Genomic DNA, 22,575 nt, shown 5'->3' on the forward strand with positions numbered 1-22,575 from the left:
GAGAGAAGCAATTTTGATGTTACTTATAATGCTGCCCTGCACATTTATAATTCTCTAGAATCTAGATCGATGCTTCCTCTTCATGAAGTTATAGAAGAAAAAACATATCATACCATCGCTTTAATAGTTGGTCGCCCATTCCTTGCCCAAAAAGTGGGGCCCTCTAAAGTACTTCACAATCATAAGGTCTAATGCCCCGTACACATTGTGACGTACATTCATTACTCCATACTTCCTTATCACGCAATCTCCGTTCCGTTACTGGACGGAGAGCATAGGGGTTTCACAACGCAAGACAAGATGGAGGCTAGTCTCTCGTCAGAGATCGCATTTATTTTTGGGAGATTGTAAAGTGTGACCTTTTCATTCAAGACGGGATAAACATATTGTTCCGGGTGATAATAAAACATGTTTCGTCAAGTTCCTTTTTCTCAACTTGTTTCTCTAACTTCTAGCAAGTCTCGCTAGCATGCAGATCAGCTAGCTAGCTAGCTAAAAGCAAGGCTAAGTTGATACTGTAGCTAGCAATCTCCACCTAATAATTATCATCAAAAACAAACAGCATTACCATCACAATAAACTTAAACGGGAGGCAACAGTCATGTAATATAATTGGCTTAACAGCCACTGTGTATTATTTAACATTACTATTAAAATAGTACCCACTTATAGGAATGGGTAATTGTTTACAAGTTGCTAGCTATCCCATAAAGCCATCACCAAAAACCACATATTTTCATCTTCTTCTGTGGTTTTGTAATTTTCTGTTCTATTGACGACTCTGGCTGCGCTAAAAATGACACATCTATGGTATGCGGAATCCGTTTCGCAACAGAGCCTTCGAGGCAAGGGGGTGCTGAGACAGCACTCTGTTGCTGCTGTGATACCACTCCGTTGCGGACGGTCCCCATTGAAATGAATGACATCCGGCGCAACGCAATGGACTGCTCAGATGTAATGTGAATGAGGCGTAAAGCCTCGTGCACACTGGTTGTGCCAAACTGTGTGTGTTCTGGCAGAAGTTCATTCTTTCCAACAGGAGGCAAATTCGCACAGCTGTGACTCATCTGCCAGACTAGGATGGATTGCCTGGCTTGCATGCATTGGAGTTTTTCCAACTTCAAATCAAATTGTATTAGTCACATGTGCCAAATACAACCTTACAGTGAAATGCTTACTTACAAGCCCCTAACCAAGAAAGCAGTAAAAAAAATACAAATAAGAATAAAAGAGAAGAGCAGCAGTAAAAACAATAGCGAGCCTATAAACAGGGGGTACCGGTACAGAGTCAATGTGCAGGAGCACCGGTTAGTTGAAGTAATATGTACATGTAAGTAGAGTTATTAAAGTGAATATGCATAGATGATAACAACAGAGAGTAGCAGCAATGCAAAGAGGGAGGGGGGGGGGGTTAATGCAAATAGTCTGGGTGGCCATTTGATTAGATGTTCAGGAGTCTTATGGCTTGGGGGTACAAGCTGTTGAGAAGCCTCTTGGGCCTAGACTTGGTGCTCCGGTATCGCTTGCCGTGCGGTAGCAGAGAGAACAGTCTATGACTAGGGTGGCTGGAGTCTTTGACCATTTTTTGGGGCCTTGTGAATTGCTTTGCCGTGCGGTATCAGGAACGGCAGTAGATAAACCACAGAAGGTGCTAATGTGTAGCATGATCATTCTTGTTGTGATGCGGCGCATGGATTGTGAAGACTATGTCACATTTACACGAATCTCAGTGAAGCAACAATGCAGGCAATATACTGTGTTAATGACAACAGTCCCATTACTAGGACAGATTAAAACGATTCACCATTCAAACAGGATATCTGATTCACAAATCTTTTGAATAAATTGATTTATTTTCTTTAAATGTTAAGTATTTCTTAAAGTTGTGGAAAGGATGGCATAATTTAAGTCATCATGGTTAGAACCCAAATGTTAAACTGATTAAAGGACCCCCTCATCAAAATTCCCTTCTCGCCTCCTGCTTTTTCTCACAGCCTCTCCTCTCATCACCATCTCTGGGTAGTATGTGGCTTAAACAACCTCCAAATGAATGTCTGAGACCTGCTGGCTTCACCTCATATCAGGTGGAATTTAATCCTTACCTGTTCGCCAATTTTCCCTCATATCCCGGCCTCTAGTTATGAATGATTAACCAGTAGGGAGGGGGAAAGAGGTAAACATGGATGTTCATCAAGGGATAGTATTTTGTACTGTCATGCACGCACATGTAGTACATAGTACGAAAAAGTATTTAAAAAAATAAAAACATGAAGGTTTGTTTAAAACTTCTTTGGGATAGGAGGCAGTATTTTCACATCCGGGTGAAAAGCGTGTCCAAAGTAAACTGCCTGCTACTCAGGCCCAGAAGCTAAGATATGCATACTATTAGTATATTTGGATAGAAAACACTCTGAAGTTTCTAAAACTGTTTGAATCATATCTGTGTGTATAACAGAACTTATTTGGCTGGCGAAAACCTGAGGACAAACCATTCAGATTTATTTTTTGGGGTTTGGAAGTCACTCTCTTTTCAATTAGTTTTCATTGGGAATCCAGATTTCTAAGGGACCTTCTTGGAGTTCCTATCGCTTCCACTGGATGTCAACAGTCTTTTGAAATTGGTTGAGGTTTTTCCTTTGAGAAATGAAGAAGTAGCACTGTTCAGAACGAGGGTAGAGGGAAGTGTACTGTTTGATAGAGGCGCTTGACCTGAAAAGCACGCTACACTTTGTTTTCAAAATACTCCCAAGTATTTGTATGAGGCGACTACCTCAAGCTCTAAACCCTCAGAGGTAGTAATCACACTTGTGGGGAGAGGGGCATTCTTCTTAGCAAACCACATGACCTTTGTTTTGGAGGTGTTCTGAACAAGGTTAAGGATAGAGAAAGCTTGTTGGACACTAAGAAAGCTTTGTTGTAGAGCATTTAACACAAAATCCGGAGCAGGACAGCTGAGTATAAGACTGTATCATCTGCATATAAATAGATGAGAGCTTCCTATTGCCTGAGCTATGTTTTTGATGTAAATTGAGAAGAGCGTGGGGCCTAGGATCGAGCCTTGGGGTACTCCCTTGGTGACAGGCATATGTTCTGACTTTATACACTGCACTCTGAGAGAGGTAGTTTGCAAACCAGGCCAAAGACCCCTCAGAGACACAAATACTCCTTTGCCAGCCCACAAGAATGGAATGGTCTATCGCATCAAAAGCTTTGGCCAAGTCAATAAAAATAGCAGCACAACATTGCTTAGAATCAAGGGCAATGGTGACATCATTGAGGACATTTAAGGTTGCAGTGACACATCTATAACCTAAGTGGAAACCAGACTGCATACCCAAGAGAATACTATATACATCAATAAAGCCAGTCAATTGATTATTGACAAGTTTTTCCAACATGTTTGATAAACAGGGCAAAATAGAAATAGGCATGTAACAGTTAGGAACAGCTTGATCTCCCCCTTTAAATAAAGGACAAACCGTGGCTGCCTTCCAAGCAATGGGAACTTCCCCAGAAAGAAGAGACAGGTTCAAAAGGTTGGAGACAGTCTTAGCGATGATAGGGGCAGCAACCTTAAAGGGTCTAAACCATCTGACCCAGATGTTTTTTGGGGGTCAAGTTTAAGAAGCTCCTTTAGCACCTCGGACTCAGTGACCGCCTGCAGGGAGAAACTTTGTAGTGGAGCAGGGGAAAAAGATGAGGAAATGTTAGACGGGCAAGGAGGCATGGCTGAGTCAAATAGGAATCCTGACTTAAGGAAGTGGTGATTAAAGAGCTCAGCCATGTGCTTATTGTCAGTAACAGCCACATCATCAACTTTAAGGGACATGGGCAGCTGTAGGGTTTATTCTCCAGGTCTTTAACAGTTTTCCAGAACTTCTTGGGGTTAGACCCACAGAGAGAGAACTGCTCCTTAAAGTAACTTACTTTGGCTTTCTGGATAGCCTGAGTGCACTTATTTCTCATTTGCCTTGACGAGAGCCAGTCAGCCTGAGTATGCGTGTGCTGAGCCTTTCACCAAATGCAATTCTTGAGGTGGAGTAACTCTGCAAGATCACGTCGAAATTGTTTTAATTCTCATTTTCTTTATGGGGGAGTGTTTGTTAACAATACCACTGAAAATATCATAAAAGATGGTCCAAGATATATTAATTCTTGAAGAATATGTAAATTTATTTTATTTATTTATTTTTATTTTACCAGGTAAGTTGACTGAGAACACATTCTCATTTGCAGCAACGACCTGGGGAATAGTTACATGGGAGAGGATGGGGATGAATGAGCCAATTGTAAACTGGGGATTATTAGGTGACCATGATGGTTTGAGGGCCAGATTGGGAATTTAGCCAGGACACCGGGGTTAACACCCCTACTCTTACGATAAGTGCCATGGGATCTTTAATAAACTCAGAGAGTCAGGACACCCGTTTAACGTCCCATCCGAAAGACGGCACCCTACACAGGGCAGTGTCCCCAATCACTGCACAGGGGCATTGGGATATTTTTTAGACCAGAGGAAAGAGTGCCTCCTACTGGCCCTCCAACACCACTTCCAGCAGCATCTGGTCTCCCATCCAGGGACTGATCAGGACCAACCCTGCTTAGCTTCAGAAGCAAGCCAGCAGTGGTATGCACGTGACCTGAGTTCAACTGAACCCAAAATATAATGGCTATTATCAAATCTAAGTCCAAAAATGGACCAATTGCAGACTGGCAGTTTTATTATTTTTATGAACTTAATGTCAATGACTTGTTCAGACTTGTGATAACTGGGAATCTCACTAAACAGACCACTTCTAAACATACTGGCTTTTGTCCAGGAGATGGCGATAGTGATCAAGCAATAAGTTCCTCATTGGAAAATGTGTAAATAAATGAATAAAATAAGTAGGATGTGTAATAGAAAATGAGTCAAGTCAAAGTCAAAGTCACCCAGTAAAATACTATGAGTAAAAGTCGGAATGTATTTGGTTGTAAATATATTTAAGTATCAAAAGTAAAAAATAATTTCAAATTCCTTATATCAAGCAAACAAGACGCCACCCTTTTCTTGTTATTTGAATTTACAGGAGGCACACTCCAACACTCAGACATCATTTGCAAATGAAGTATGTGTGTTTAGTGAGTCCCCCAGATCAGAGCAGTAGGGAGGACCAGCGATGTTCTCTTGATAAGGGATTTTCCTGTCCTGCTAAGCATTCAAAATGTACTTTTGGGTGTAAGGGAAAATGTATGGAGTAAAAAGTACGTTATTTAAGAACGTAGTGAAGTAAAAGTTGTCAAAATTATAAATAGTAAAGTACAGATACCAAAAGAAAACTACTTAAATAGTGAACCTCAAATTAATTATGTAAACAAGATAAACTGTTCCATTACTACAGTCTGCCATTTCCCTATGTCAATTTAATGTTAGTTCATTCCTTTTGTATCAGGATTCCACCCTTAGTCCCTAAAATAGCAGTTTATCCCTTTGAGGTGTAGAGTAAGACAAAGAGTAAGACAAAATTCCACAATTTATTCCAAAATCAGCGTGGCTATGAATTCATCTGAATCTAAGTAGTAAAAAATGGTTTGGTACACACACATAACTCATTTCTCCTTTGTGGTTTGTCATAGTTTGAGATTTATAAAAGTTTTCTGAGATTTCTAACTTTTCTGTGGTACTTTTACATCCGCCTTCACACGGACTAATATAAATGTTATTTCAGTTGAATATACTCCAAATGATGACATTTGAGGGGTTTGTTTGGCTACCAACCGTTCTGTATTTCTTTCTATATTGCTGACCAGGAAGTGAAAGTAGACCACAGTGAATTTACAGAACCCAAGTTTCTTTATTGCCATCTGGATCAGAGGCATTGTGTCGACAAGAAGCAATACAACCTCACTCCTCGAGCTAATCCATTTCCCCGCCTCTAGGAAATCCCACAGGATTGAGTCCAAATCTTGTGATTTATAGGAGAGTCAACTACGTTATCCACTTCTCTTACTCAACTGACGAAAGGAGCCTCCACTTTGCCCTGTCTTAGAGCTGTAATCACCAAGATTCTATAGGCAACTGGTTTTCAGCCCCATCCATTCTGGAACATGACATTCAAATAGGGACATTTTGTTATAGTCCAGCACAAACACACATGGTTCAACTAAACATCAAGCCCCTGACTTTTTGAATCAGGTACGTTAGAAGGGTTAGTATTTGTAGTGGCTCCCTTACCAATTGACCAAAGCCACTGACCAAGCCTGAAGCGGGGCAGTTTCGGACACATACAGTCCATATTCGAAGTTCCCAAAAGCTAAACGGCAAAAACATTAAATGAGATCCAGGGATACGGTGCCAAAGAAAAAGACAAATAAAGGGAATTCTTTGTTATATCAACAACAACAAAAAATTATCCAATCACTTAAAGAATAGATTACTTGAAATGAAAAATAATATGGTTTATTTATTTGTATGTATGTACGTATGTACTGTATGTATGTATGTATGGATGGATGGATGGATGGATGGATGGATGGGTGGATGGGTGGATGGATGGATGGATGGATGGATGGATGGATGGATGGATGGATGGATGGATGGGTGGATGGGTGGATGGATGGGTGGATGGATGGATGGATGGATGGACGGTCAAAAGACTGTACCGCTCCCGGGTCTAGCTAGGACTCCCTCCGCCCCCGAAAACCCAACTTCCTGCCTTTATCCTGTCATGAACACACTAACCACAGTACAATGAATGAGCAAGAATGGGAGTCAAAAACTAAGGTACACTAATACCAATGGAATATATCTCAATCAGGTAAATATAAATTATAACGGTACGTACCTAACATTTAATCACATACATATTTCATATATTTACACACACATACATGGAGCTCTGTATGTCCTGTCTTTCAAACAAATATGTCTAAATCGACTAGTCTGGAACAAAAATGTGGACGTCCTGTTGACGACATTTACATTACATTACATTTAAGTCATTTAGCAGACGCTCTTATCCAGAGCGACTTACAAATTGGTGCATTCACCTTATGATATCCAGTGGAACAACCACTTTACAATAGTGCATCTAACTCTTTTAAGGGGGGGGGGGGGGGGGGGTTAGAAGGATTACTTTATCCTATCCTAGGTATTCCTTAAAGAGGTGGGGTTTCAGGTGTCTCCGGAAGGTGGTGATTGACTCCGCTGACCTGGCGTCGTGAGGGAGTTTGTTCCACCATTGGGGTGCCAGAGCAGCGAACAGTTTTGACTGGGCTGAGCGGGAACTGTACTTCCTCAGAGGTAGGGAGGCGAGCAGGCCAGAGGTGGATGAACGCAGTGCCCTTGTTTGGGTGTAGGGCCTGATCAGAGCCTGAAGGTACGGAGGTGCCGTTCCCCTCACAGCTCCGTAGGCAAGCACCATGGTCTTGTAGCGGATGCGAGCTTCAACTGGAAGCCAGTGGAGAGAGCGGAGGAGCGGGGTGACGTGAGAGAACTTGGGAAAGTTGAACACCAGACGGGCTGCAGCGTTCTGGATGAGTTGTAGGGGTTTAATGGCACAGGCAGGGAGCCCAGCCAACAGCGAGTTGCAGTAATCCAGACGGGAGATGACAAGTGCCTGGATTAGGACCTGCGCCGCTTCCTGCGTGAGGCAGGGTCGTACTCTGCGAATGTTGTAGAGCATGAACCTACAGGAACGGGTCACCGCCTTGATGTTAGTTGAGAACGACAGGGTGTTGTCCAGGATCACGCCAAGGTTCTTAGCACTCTGGGAGGAGGACACAATGGAGTTGTCAACCGTGATGGCGAGATCATGGAACGGGCAGTCCTTCCCCGGGAGGAAGAGCAGCTCCGTCTTGCCGAGGTTCAGCTTGAGGTGGGGATCCGTCATCCACACTGATATGTCTGCCAGACATGCAGAGATGCGATTCACCACCTGGTTATCAGAGGGGGGAAAGGAGAAGATTAATTGTGTGTCGTCTGCATAGCAATGATAGGAGAGACCATGTGAGGATATGACAGAGCCAAGTGACTTGGTGTATAGCGAGAATAGGAGAGGGCCTAGAACAGAGCCCTGGGGGACACCAGTGGTGAGAGCACATGGTGCGGAGACAGATTCTCGCCACGCCACCTGGTAGGAGCGACCTGTCAGGTAGGACGCATAGGACGACCATTGCCACAGAGGCCATAAGAGATGTAGATCTATAGATTCTAGACTGTATTGATTCACTTATTTACTCATCGCATCGTTGCTTCAGAAACGAGCCAAATAGGGAAAGGAACCCATGTGTTCCAAAGTACTGTACATACGATATGATAACTTGTATATGTGTCTGTGATTGATGCATCAACTTTTGGATATATACCCGTTGATTCTTGAGGAACATAACTTACAAATGTCTCGTGGTCTTCGTTAAACTGCTGTACCGCATTAGAACCCAAAATGTAAGCCTGTTTAACTGTACTGCTTGTAAACAATACAACTGTAAAGCTTAAAAAACATGGTTCAAAGTATAATTGGATGATCAGTCCTTGTGTCCACAGCTTTGTGTATGAGAGTACTTACATTTCTCCTGCTCATCCCTCAGTGTTGGCACTTTGTTATTGTATGAAATGCAGATTTCCCCTTTAAGTGTGCATATCGGAACAGCTCCAGTCTGGCACCGAATGACTTTGAAGCGTGTTAATTGCAGAGCTGTCTGGGAGCTTCCCGTGTGAAATTACAGCCCTGTGATTCGCCGTTGTGTCGTTACCTGGCAACAACAGCAGGAAGAGGGCTGCGCTGACAGGACCTGTGTGCGAAGATAGCTAATTGACAGAGCGCGCTTTACAGTTCCTGAGAATACGTAAGAGGAGGAGGAAGCTCTGGGACTCTATTTGCTCAAACTTGAACTGATTATCACTTTCCTTTATTGATATTCGGAATATGAAGTCTGTAAGGATGAGGATGAAGTTCATTATAACTCGCTTTGAATCTTGTCTTTGGTAATTGGAGAATGAGTTGATCATGGGAATGATTGGGAAGGTGAAGGTATCAGTTACACAATTACATGCTCTGATTGTGTCTATGAGTATCATTTCCTAAGAAAGTCTTATGGCCTTATTTTTCTCTCTCTCTCTCTCTCTCTCTCTCTCTCTCTCTCTCTCTCTCTCTCTCTCTCTCTCTCTCTCTCTCTCTCTCTCTCTCTCTCTCTCTCTCTCTTCCTCCTCCCTCCTCTCTCTTTACTCCTCCCTTTTCCCCCTGAGCTCTCTCTCTCCACATACACACACACACACACACACACACATTTAACCTTTATTTAACTAGGCAAGTCAGTTAAGAACAAATTCTTATTTACAGTGACGGCCAAACCCGGGCGACGATGGGCAAATTGTGCGCTGCCCTATGGGACTCCCAAGCACGGCTGGTTGTGATACAGTCTGGATACACACACCTCTCTCCTCCCCCTCTGTCTGCCCCTCTCTCATCCCCAACCATCTCTATCTCTCTCTCTGTCTCTCTCTATTGATCTCAGTGGCTGCTGGGAGTAAATGACAGGGGGGGGCGGCACCAACTGTGTTGTCAGTCTGCAGTCTTTCCACTCCAGCTCTTCTGCAGGGCCGATCACTGATCAATCCCTCGGCCGTATAAAGCTCACCAGTCTAATGCATTTCTGTAATACCGAGTGACAGAGTGACAGGATGATCAATATGCTAGCCTGGCACTATAGTGCATGTAAGACAAGAATTCCACTTTCCTGTATATTTGTATATTATATTTTATTGTATTTTTATACTGTATTGTATTTTTTATACTGTATTGAGACAGGTTAGAAGTGTAGGAAGGGAGATAAAGGGTAGACGTGGGGATTGAACCCTGGTCTCCGGTGGGGAAACACATAACATATTATGTGACTAGCTCACAGCTTCGGACACACTGTGTGAACTGCTATTAGCACCATAGTCCTCATTGATATAATAGGATGACTGATGCCATTGAGATTAAAAGCATCCTAGATTGTAAGGGAGACGTATCCCAAGTGTGTGGAAAGATAGAAATTAACAATTTAAGACTTACAGTTCACATAATACACTTTTTATACATCGTTTGATATTTGCTAAATATGATTGGCAATTTACATGATGTTTATGTTGGTTTTACCATAAACTTACCATAAAACATTGTAGGATAAGGTATGGAACAAAATAACTCAAGTTTTTGCCAGACTAAAAATGTATTTTAAATAGATTAAATTGAATTAGTTCTCTATATCAAGACAAGGGGTCCCTATGAAGCTTAGAGAGCTGTGTAAATCAAACCAAATCAAATCAAAGTTATTTTGTCACATGCGCACCGAATACAACAGGTAACAATAGACCTTACAGTGAAATGCTTACTTACAAGCTCCAACCAATAGTGCAATTTTTAAGTAAAAAAATAAGTATTAGGTAAACAATAGAGAAGTAAAGAAATAAACATTTAAAAAAGTAAAATGACAGTGAAAATAACAGTAGCGAGGCTATATACAGGTGGTACCGGTACAGAGTCAATGTGCGGGGGCACCGGTTAGTTGGGCTAATTGAGGTAATTGGTACATGCAGATATAGTTAAAGTGACTATGTATAGATGATAAACAGAGAGTAGCAGCAGCGTAAAAGAGGGGGTTGCGGGACCCAATGCAAATAGTCCGGGTAGCCATTTGATTATCTTTTCAGAAGACTTATGGCTTGGGGGGTAAAAGCTGTTGAGAAGCCTTTTGGTCCTAGACTTGGCGCTCCGGTATCGCTTGCTATGTGGTAGCAGAGAGAACAGTCTATGACTAGGGTGGCTGGGGTCTTTGACCATTTTTAGGGCCTTCCTCTGACACCGCCTGGTGTAGAGGTCCTGGATGGCAGGCAGCTTAGCCCCAGTTGTCACGCCCTAGCCATAGAGAGGCTTTTATTGTCTAATTTGGTTAGGCCAGGGTGTGACTAGGGTGGGCATTCTAGTTTCTTTATTTCTATGTTTTCTGTTTCTATGTTTGGCCGGGTATGGTTCTCAATCAGGGACAGCTGTCTATCGTTGTCTTTGATTGGGAATCATACTTAGGCAGCCTGTTTTTCCACCTCAGTTGTGGGTAGTTGTCTGTGTTAGTGGCCTGTATAGCCCAAGTCAGCTTCACGTTCGTTTCTGTTGTTTTTTGTTTTGTTGGCGACATTCAAAATAAAGAGAAATGTACGCTCACCACGCTGCACCTTGGTCCGGTCATTTCCACACTGACGACGTTCGTGACACCAGTGATGTACTGGGCTGTACACACTACCCTCTGTAGTGCCTTGCGGTCGAAGGCCGAGCACTTTCCATACTAGACAGTAATGCAACCAGTCAGGATGCTCTCGATGTTGCAGCTGTAGAACCTTTTGAAGATCTGTTTTGTCGTGCCCTCTTCGCGACTGTCTTGGTGTGTTTGGACCATTCTAGTTCGTTGGTGATGTGGACACCAAGAAACTTGAAGCTCTCAACATGCTCCACTACAGCCCCGTTGATGAGAATGGGGGCGTGCCTGGTCCTCCTTTTCTTGTAGTCCACAATCATTTTCTTAGTCTTGATTACGTTGAGGAATAGGTTGTTATTCTGGCACCACCCGGCCAGGTCTCTGACCTTCTCCCTATAGGCTGTCTCGTCATTGTCGGTGATCAAGCCTACCACTTTTGTGTCATCTGCAAACTTAATGATGGTGTTGGAGTCGTGCCTGGCCATCCAGTTGTGGGTGAACAGAGAGTACAGGAGGGGACTGAGCACGCACCCCTGGGGAGCTCCAGTGTTGAGGATCAGCGTGGCAGATGTGTTGCTACCTACCCTCAACACCTGGGGGCGGCCCGTCAGGAAGTCCAGGATCCAGTTGCAAAGGGAGGTGTTTAGTCCCAGGTTCCTTAGCGTAGTGATGAGCTTTGAGGGTACTATGGTGTTGAACGCTGAGCTTTAGTCAATGAATAGCATTCTCACATAGGTGTTCCTTTTGTCCAGGTGGGAATGAGCAGTGTGGAGTGCGATAGAGATTGCATCATCTGTAAATTACGAAAACCACATAGTCATTCTCTGTCAATGCTAATCTTAACACAAAATGAACCTTTGTTATTATCATGTAGACCTGAGGGTTGTAATTTTGAAGCATTTTGGAAGTTAGCCTGTCTAGGATCAGCGTGGCGCTAGCGGCACACCCCCCCCCCCCCCACTGAAAAACCAGTGCCGTGAAATTCAAAAAAAATATTTTTTTTAAATATTTAACTTTCACACATTAAAGTCCAATACAGCTAATGAAAGACACAGATCTTGTGAATCCAGTCAACTTGTCCGATTTTTAAAATGTTTTACAGGGAAGACACAATATGTAAAGATGTACATCTATTACCTAAAAACACATTAGCATAATCCACCATCTTTTATTTGTCCACCAACACCAGTAGCCATCACCAATTCGACTAAACTAAGATATTTATAGCCCCTAACCAACAAAAAAACTCATCAGATGACAGTCTGATAACATATTTATGGTATGGGATAGGTTTTGTTAGAAAAAAGTGCATATTTCAGGTAGATGGCATAGGTTACAATTGCACCCACCGTCACAAATGGAATAGAAAAACTACTTAGAGCAACGTGTTTACCTACTTACTAATCATCAAACATTTCGTAAAAATACACAGCATACACGAATCGAAAGACACAGATCCTGTGAATACAGACAATATTTCAGATTTTCTAAGTGTCTTACAGCGAAAACACAATAAATCGTTATATTAGCTTAGCACATAGCAATTAGCAGCCCAGCATTGATTCTAGCCAAAGTGAGCGATAAAAGTCAACATCGCCAAAAGATATTAATTTTTTCACTAACCTTCTCAGAATTCTTCCGATGACACTCCTGTAACATCACATTACAACATGCATATACAGTTTGATCGAAAATGTTTATATTTAGCCACCAAAATCATGGTTAGACAATGTGAAATGTAGACAAGCTGGTAAAGAAAAAGTCCTTGCGCCACTTAGACAGTGATCTACTCTTATACATAAATACTCATAAACGTGACTAAAAAATATAGGGTGGACAGGGATTGATAGACAATTTAATTCTTAATACAATTGCGTTATTACATTTTTTAATTTATCCTTACTTTTCAATACAGTTTGCGCCAAGCGAAGCTACGTCAAAAAACATGGCGTCCTAAGCCACTAAAATGTTTCGACAGAAACACGATTTATCATAATAAAAATGTCCTACCTTGAGCTGTTCTTCCATCAGTATCTTGGGCAAAGGATCCTTTCTTGGGAGGAATCGTCTTTTGGTGGAAAGCTGTCCTCTTGCCATGTGAAAATGCCAACTGCGTTCGGGATGAACTGAAAGCGTGCCCACCTATTCACAGCGTTAAAGAAATAAATGTCCCAAAATCGCACTAAACGGATATAAATTGCTATAAAACGCTTTAAATTAACTACCTTATGATGTTTTTAACTCCTATAACGAGTGAAAAGATGACTGGAGAAATATAACAGGCTAAACTAACGCTTGGAACAGGAGCGGGTCGGTGTCCAGCACGCGCGTTACGCAGCAAGGAAAGACTTGCTAGCTACAGGGTTTTTTGATTTATAGGGCCTGTGAACGCGCAATCGACCCCATTGGAATCGTCATCACGTAAAGGCATCCAGGGGAAGACGTAAGAAGTGTCCGTATAGTCATAGCAATATCAGTGCCGTTTTAACTGACTTCAGAACAGTGGCCAACATTTCTGAAATCTGAATCCATGTCAGGGAAATTGCTGTAGAATGGGCTCTGTTCCACTTAGAGACAAAATTTCAACTCCTATAGAAACTATAGACTGTTTTCTATCCAATAATAATAATAATATGCATATTGTACGATCAAGGATTTTGTGGGAAGCCGTTTCAAAAATTAGCCAAATTAGCATAAATAGTCTAAACAGCGCCCCCATCCCCAACAGGTTAATGCTGTTGTAAGCAAAAGTGAAGTTAGCACCACGTCCTGGGATTGCACTTATTTATTGATTGCAATGTGGCTATTTGATTCTGGCAAGGTACCAATTCTTGCAAGGCCGAGCAGTAGCTTGTTTGTGAGCGTTTTATAAAGTTGAACGGTATTGCAGTGGGATTCATAAATCCCTGTTAATTCACAGTCAGTGCTTGCTTGACTTAGTAGTTGTGTATAGCTCAACTTTGGCCTCCAGTACGTCTGTTATTAGTGTGCATGCTGAAACCAAGAACACTAGTGTTATCCACCTTACTTATTAGCATGCTACTGTAATTACACTACTGTAACACTACTGTAATCCTTCTTACTTGTTGAACATAAACAAGGCATTTAGTTGGAGTTTTGTTCTTCATTCAAAAAAGGTTTTATATTGAAATGCATTGCATTACATTCCACACAACCAACAACAGTATAATATTATAATCACTATTTTATTTCATTTGAGTTTGAGAAATGCTATTGAGATGAAAAACATTTCTACATCATTTATTGTACAAATGATTCCTTTAGAAATGTCTATGAGAGGAACACCTCCCTTCAAGTGCCTCCCGGAACAGCCTCTGAGTCCCCTCACTTATTCATGTGTACAGCAGCACTTGTATATCTGCTACATTATTAAGCGGATAACATAATCTGCCCCCGTCTGTCTCAGGAGAGCTGAACCTGCTAGTGTTCCCTCTCTCTTTATGAGCCCCCCCCCCCCCCCCCCCTTCATTCCTCTTGCAATCTATATCTCCCACGAGACCTTTCACTCAGAGCTGTGACCCTACCGTGATCTTTTGGCAAAACACTCTCTCGCTCTCTTTCAGGAACCTTTGAGTCATGTTACTGTGAAGGAGAAGCATAAATCTAATCAAACTACCTAACTGTGTCGGTGTACAGGCTACCAGGAAAGCATTAACACAAGCACACTATTGGTTCATTTAGGGATTTGTTTTGTGTGATTTGAAGCCGTTATGTCCAACCTGATGGACATGTCTTGGAGGTCTTGAAGTAGTAGCCTGTACTGGTGTGTAGTCTACCAGTGTTTGGCTCAATTCTATTTCAATCCATTCATTCAGGAAGTGAATTCTCATTCCCGTAGAATCATTTCTTTTTATTTCAATTCTTGCTGCAGTACGTCTTGCCGAGGCTGAGTTGAAATGGAATTAACCCTGCTGTGAGTTGCTGAAAAGCGGCGCACAATCGGTCCATAGGTCAATGCAGGTGTTTCACATGCTGAACATTTTCAGGTCTTGGGGTAAATACTTTATTTTATTGGTTCAAGGTTATTAAGAGCCATGGTCACCCCTTCTAGGATTCCGGTATAAATTAACATTTGACTCCCTGATGTGTAAAGTGAATAAAATGTTATTACAGCAACATGTGTTGGACAAATTCATGCAATTCTGTTTAATTACACACTCCAATGCGTGTCGCATCAAACACTCTCACTTACACTATCAGCATTACAGTGGAGGCTGCTGAGGGGAGGACGGCTCATAGCAATGGCTGGAACGGGGCAAATGGAATGGTATCAAACACCTGGTTTTTATGTGTTTGACACCATTCTATTCACTCCATTCCAGTCCCAATACGCCATTCCAGTCCCAATACTCCATTCCAGTCCTAATACTCCATTCCAGCCACTATTATGAGCCGTCCTCCCCTCAGCTGTCACGCCCTGACCTTAGTTCCTTGTTTTTCTCTCTATTTTGGTTTGGTCAGGGCGTGAGTTGGGGTGGGCATTCTATGTTTTGTTCTATGTTTTCTGTTGTGTGTCTGCACCAGCCAGAACTGTTTCGGTCGTTATCTTTGTTATTTTTGTTATTTCTGTGTTCATTTAATAAATATGGACACGTACCACGCTGCACCTTGGTCCTCTCCTTCCAACAGCCGTTACATCAGCAGCCTCCACTGCCGTAATAAGATGGATTGCCCGTCTATTGAGCCGCTCTATGGTTGCATTCAAAATGATACCCTGTTCCCTATATAGTGCACTACTTTTGACCAGGGCCCATGGCGTCTCATACCCTGTGGATACAGGACAGTACCTTGCAGCCATGGCGTCTCACACCCTGTGGATACAGGACAGTACCTTGCAGCCATGGCGTCTCATACCCTGTGGATACAGGACAGTACCTTGCAGCCATTGCGTCTCATACCCTGTGGATACAGGACAGTACCTTGTAGCCATGGCGCCTCATACCCTGTGGATACAGGACAGTACCTTGTAGCCATGGCGCCTCATACCCTGTGGATACAGGACAGTAGCTTGCAGCCATGGCGTCTCATACCCTGTGGATACAGGACAGTACCTTGCAGCCATGGCGTCTCATACCCTGTGGATACAGGACAGTACCTTGCAGCCATGGCGTCTCATACCCTGTGGATACAGGACAGTACCTTGCAGCCATTGCGTCTCATACCCTGTGGATACAGGACAGTACCTTGTAGCCATGGCGCCTCATACCCTGTGGATACAGGACAGTAGCTTGCAGCCATGGCGTCTCATACCCTGTGGATACAGGACAGTACCTTGCAGCCATGGCGTCTCATACCCTGTGGATACAGGACAGTACCTTGCAGCCATGGCATCTCATACCCTGTGGATACAGGACAGTACCTTGCAGCCATGGCGTCTCATACCCTATGGATACAGGACAGTACCATGTAGCCATGTTGCAGTAGTGAGGCTCAGCTCTCGAAAACTGAGGTTGGCTGTTATAATATTATCCCTCCTGAGACAGGTTTCTTTAACTGTGCAAGATAGTTCCAGGGATAGAGAGATGGGAAGAAAAGAGAGTGAGGATTTAGAGGTGGATAGGGAGACAGAGCGAGAGAGAGAGAGAGATACTGAAAGGGAGACAAAGAGGAGAGAGGGAGGCAGATACCTAGAAAGATAGACAGGGAGACGGAGAGAGGAGAGGGAAGCAGAAAAGGAGACAGAGACACATAGAGACACTGACAGTGGGAGAAAGAAGAGTAGAGAGGGTAACAGAGAGAGAGGGAAACTGACAGGATTCCAATGCAGATCTGAAATCCCCACAGGAGTGAGACGACTTGCACTGGAGCCAGTGAGCAGGGACTTGAGGGAAAAGGAGTACGCCCAATCGTACTACTTACTGACAGGCATAACATGTTCTGGATACTGGGAGAGAGGTTAGTTAGACCAGTCACAGGAAACAGGGAGAGAGAGAGGGAGGAGAGGAGAGAAAAGGGGAGGTGGGATAACAGAAGAGAAGCAGCAGAGGAAAGAGAGAGTGAATGCACAAAGTGTGGGTCGAGGAGGAGGGTAGAGAGTGTAAGGGAAGAGGAAGGCGAGAGAGAGCAAGCAAGAGAGGAGAGGAAAGAGAGAGGGTAGTAGTGTGAGAAATAGAGAGCGGAAGATAGAGACAGAGGGGTGTGGAGAGTTTAGAGACAGAGAGAGGAAGAGAGAGGGGGAAAGAGGGGAGAGCATAGCGCGAGAGAAAGAGGGAGTGGGAGAGCAAGAGAGGATAGAAAGGGGAAGGAGAGAAGAAGGAGCGAGGGAAAGGTGACCCAGGAGAGGAGAGGAAAAGAAAGAGGGCTAGCGAAAGAAACAGAGAAAGATATAGAGACAGATGGGAACAGAGACAGAGTGAGTGGGATAGGGGGAGGGAGAAGGCAGCAGTACTATATTATCTCTCTTTGTAAAAAAAGAAAAGAAAAGGAAAATCACTGCAGTACATCTCCCCCTCCTCATTTGCTGACAGATGATGTTTAGAGGTCAGACACAGGCAGGTGGCAGCGGTGGGATCCAGAACACACTGGGATATACGTCCCCAATTGCACCCCATTCCCTACATACGAGCCCTGGCCAAAAGTAGTGCACTATGTAGGGAACAGGGTGCCGTTATGGGACACCGTCTGGGTAGTACTGGATCAGAAAGTCAAGGACACCCTTTGCGTCCCAAATGACACCCCAGTGCACTATGGGCCCTGTTCAAAATTAGTGCACTATATAGGAAGTATGCGGCCGTTTTGGAATCATCCAAACACATGGTCATGACCAGAACCATACTGCATGACACAGCCATTAGTCATAGTGACAAGGGCTCAAAAAGGGCATTACATGCTGGAAAATTGATTATAGCCATATACAAATATTGAAACTTTTTATGCTATATAGTGACTTTAAATATTAAAAAATCTGAAATCATGTTCATCCATTTCTTATACTGTGTAGTTGTGACTAATTATATATATATTTTTAAATACATCAATATTACATCGTATACATCTTACATTTTAGGTCAAAGTATTGCATCTTCTTTATCGTTTCCTTCCTATCCGTTATCAACTCTAATCAAAGAGCTCCTACTGCATATACAGTAGCCAGCAGGCACTGTTATAATCAACGAAGTCAGTGGCGTAGTGCTTTTGAACAATGGCTGATGGTGTGTGTTTCTCACTATTGGCTCGTAGACAAGGACAGACTGGGACCAGAAATAGACCCTGGCATTTCTAACACACTGGCCCAATATTTGTCCCCGGGGGCCCCACTCTTAACCATTTCTTGTTCCCTTATTATTCGGCACTATTAGCCGAATAATGTTATTTCTGTGTGAAAACCCAAACTTAGAAAGACCTACTGGGCTATATGTGGACCAGCCCATCTGGCATTTGCCAGAATTTCCCTATGGCCAGTCCATCTCTGCCCAGGTGCTGAGTCAGGTCTCTTCTCACTCTAAAGCCCTGGAGGCTGACAGAACATCAACTGAATTGGGATCAGCAGCGTGGCTCCACTAGGCTATCCCCTCTGCACTGCGCTGTAATGTAATGTAATAAGATTACATCAATACTGAACTGGGATCAGCAGTGTAGCTCTACAGTACTAGGATCTCCCCTCTGTACTGTACTGCAAGTAATAATATAATAATTTGAGAGCTCAGTCCCACCCTGGCTGACAAATCAATCTGTTATCGGTGCTACATGACATCATTACTGAACTGGGATCAGTACCATGGATCTACAGCACTATCCTCTTCTCTGTACTGTAATGTAATGACATTAATACTGAACTGGGATCAGTACCATGGATCTACAGCACTATCCTCTTCTCTGTACTGTAATGTAATGACATTAATACTGAACTGGGATCAGTACCATGGATCTACAGCACTATCCTCTTCTCTGTACTGTAATGTAATGACATTAATACTGAACTGGGATCAGTACCATGGATCTACAGCACTATCCTCTTCTCTGTACTGTAATGTAATGACATTAATACTGAACTGGGATCAGTACCATGGATCTACAGCACTATCCTCTTCTCTGTACTGTAATGTAATGACATTAATACTGAACTGGGATCAGTACCATAGATCTACAGCACTATCCTCTTCTCTGTACTGTAATGTAATGACATTAATACTGAACTGGGATCAGTACCATAGATCTACAGCATTATCCTCTTCTCTGTACTGTAATGTAATGACATTAATACTGAACTGGGATCAGTAGTGTGGATCTGTTAGGCCCAAGTGCAGACAACTGCAATGTCAGTCAGTGTGCAGGGCCTTTTAAATGTCAGTTTGATGCATGTGCAAATCAAATGATAAAAGGCTAGTTGATTTGATTAATCATTGTTCTCAATCACATGCACAGTGGGCAGGGTGCATATGTGTGTGTAGGTGTACGTGTGACTAAGGAAAACACTCTCTGAGTCAAAATGTGCAAACCCTCAGCAAAAATCTCCTTTCCACACTCTCACAGGCCCCCCCGATCCTGAGCTCTGACAGATGTGTGTGTGCGTGTGTGTTTGTCAGTAAGTGCATGTGATTGTGTATGCATGTTTCTGTATTTCCTCACACACACCTCACACACACATTGCATATTCTAGGTTCCATTGGCTGCATCTGTTGGGCCGATAGAGTGGTGGTGGTGATAGTGAGTGGTGGGGGTGATAGTGAGTGGTGGTGGTGATAGTAAGTGGTGGTGGTGATAGTGACTGGTGGTGGTGGTGATAGTGAGTGGTGGGCGTGATAGTGAGTGGTGGTGGTGATAGTAAGTGGTGGTGGTGGTGGTGGTGGTGATAGTGACTGGTGGTGGTGGTGATAGTGAGTGGTGGGCGTGATAGTGAGTGGTGGTGGTGATAGTACGTGGTGGTGGTGGTGATAGTGGTGATAGTGACTGGTGGTGGTGGTGATAGTGAGTGGTGGGCGTGATAGTGAGTGGTGGTGGTGATAGTAAGTGGTGGTGGTGATAGTGACTGGTGGGGGTGGTGATAGTGAGTGGTGGGCGTGATAGTGAGTGGTGGTGGTGATAGTACGTGGTGGTGGTGGTGATAGTGGTGATAGTGACTGGTGGTGGTGGTGATAGTGAGTGGTGGGCGTGATAGTGAGTGGTGGTGGTGATAGTAAGTGGTGGTGGTGATAGTGACTGGTGGGGGTGGTGATAGTGAGTGGTGGTGGTGGTGATAGTGAGTGGTGGTGGTGATAGTGAGTGGTGGTGGTGGTGGTGGTGGTGGTGGTGATAGTGAGTGGTGGTGGTGGTGGTGGTGGTGGTGATAGTGAGTGGTGGTGGTGATAGTGACTTGTGGTGGTAATAATGAGTGGTGGTGGTGGTGGTGGTGATAGTAAGTGGTGGTGGTGATAGTGACTGGTGGGGGTGGTGATAGTGACTGGTGGTGGTGGTGATAGTGAGTGGTGGTGGTGATAGTGAGTGGTGGTGGTGGTGGTGGTGGTGGTGGTGGTGATAGTGAGTGGTGGTGGTGGTGGTGGTGGTGGTGATAGTGAGTGGTGGTGGTGATAGTGACTTGTGGTGGTAATAATGAGTGGTGGTGGTGGTGGTGGTGATAGTGACTAGTGGTGGTGATAGTGACTGGTGGTGGTGGTGGTGATAGTGACTGGGTGGTGGTGGTGGTGATAGTGAGTCGTGGTGGTGATAGTGACTGGTGGTGGTGGTGGTGGTGATAGTGAGTCGTGGTGGTGATAGTGACTGGTGGTGGTGATAGTGAGTCGTGGTGGTGATAGTGACTGGTGGTGGTGGTGGTGATAGTGAGTCGTGGTGGTGATAGTGACTGGTGGTGGTGGTGATAGTGAGTCGTGGTGGCGATAGTGACTGGTGGTGGTGGTGGTGATAGTGAGTCGTGGTGGTGATAGTGACTGGTGGTGGTAATAATGAGTGGTGGTGGTGGTGGTGGTGATAGTGACTAGTGGTGGTGATAGTGACTGGTGGTGGTGGTGGTGGTGATAGTGACTGGTGGTTGTGATTGTGACTGGTGGTGGTAATAATGAGTGGTGGTGGTGGTGATGGTGACTGGTGGTGGTGATGGTGACTGGTGGGGGTGATAGTGACTGGTGGTGGTGATAGTGAGTCGTGGTGGTGATAGTGACTGGTGGTGGTGGTGATAGTGAGTCGTGGTGGCGATGGTGACTGGTGGTGGTGATAGTGAGTCGTGGTGGTGATAGTGACTGGTGGTGGTAATAATGAGTGGTGGTGGTGGTGGTGATAGTGACTAGTGGTGGTGATAGTGACTGGTGGTGGTGGTGGTGATAGTGACTGGTGGTGGTGGTGATAGTGACTGGTGGTGGTGATAGTGACTGGTGGTGGTGATAATGAGTGGTGGTGGTGGTGGTGGTGGTGATAGTGACTGGTGGTGGTGATTGTGACTGGTGGTGGTAATAATGAGTGGTGGTGGTGGTGATGGTGATTGGTGGTGGTGATGGTGACTGGTGGTGGTGATAGTGACTGGTGGTGGTGATAGTGACCGGTGGTGGTGATAATGAGTGGTGGTGGTGGTGGTGATAGTGACTGGTGGTGGTGATAGTGACTGGTGGTGGTGATAATGAGTGGTGGTGGTGGTGATAGTGACTGGTGCTGGTGATAGTGACTGGTGGTGGTAATAATGAGTGGTGTTGGTGATAGTGAGTTGTGATAGTGAGTTGTGATAGTGACTGGTGGTGGTGATAGCGAGTGGTGGTGGTGGTGATAGTGATGGTGATAGTGACTGGTGGTGGTGATAGTGAGTGGTGGTGGTGGTGGTGATAGTGAGTAGTGGTGGTGGTGATAGTGAGTGGTTATAGTGACTGGTGGTGGTGATAGTGAGTGGTGTTGGTGGTGATAGTGAGTGGTGGTGGTGATAGTGAGTGGTGGTGGTGATAGTGAGTGGTGGTGGTGATAGTGAGTACTGGGCATTAGCACCAAGCAACTAGCTTTGGTGCAAGTGGCTTTATCAGGAGACGATTACACTCAGACAACCCCAGCTTTAGTGCACCGAGGCCAAGGAGATCTTAATTCTTAGTGCCCTTAGCTTGCCTGCCTGCCTGGCAGAGTCTATCCACCAGCTGGGTTGGGGCTTGATGCCTGGAAATCTCATTGGAGTAGGCAGATGGTAGTTAAAACATGGTGTTGGAGAGTGGTAACACCAGGGATGTGGGTTTCATTGCTTCATGGGTCAAATATACTGAATATGTGTATCAATGTCATGTGTAAGTCAAATGGCACCCTATACCCTACATTGTACATTACCTTTGTAGTGTTTTATTATTGGACGACTCTGCTCTGCCAAAAAGAGGAACCCCTGGACAAAACCACCATTAATGATTGTACGTGTGATGCAGTTGATTTGCTTATTGGTTA

The sequence above is a fragment of the Salvelinus fontinalis genome, chromosome 42 (assembly GCF_029448725.1).
Source record: "Salvelinus fontinalis isolate EN_2023a chromosome 42, ASM2944872v1, whole genome shotgun sequence".
Classification (NCBI taxonomy): Eukaryota; Metazoa; Chordata; class Actinopteri; order Salmoniformes; family Salmonidae; genus Salvelinus; species Salvelinus fontinalis.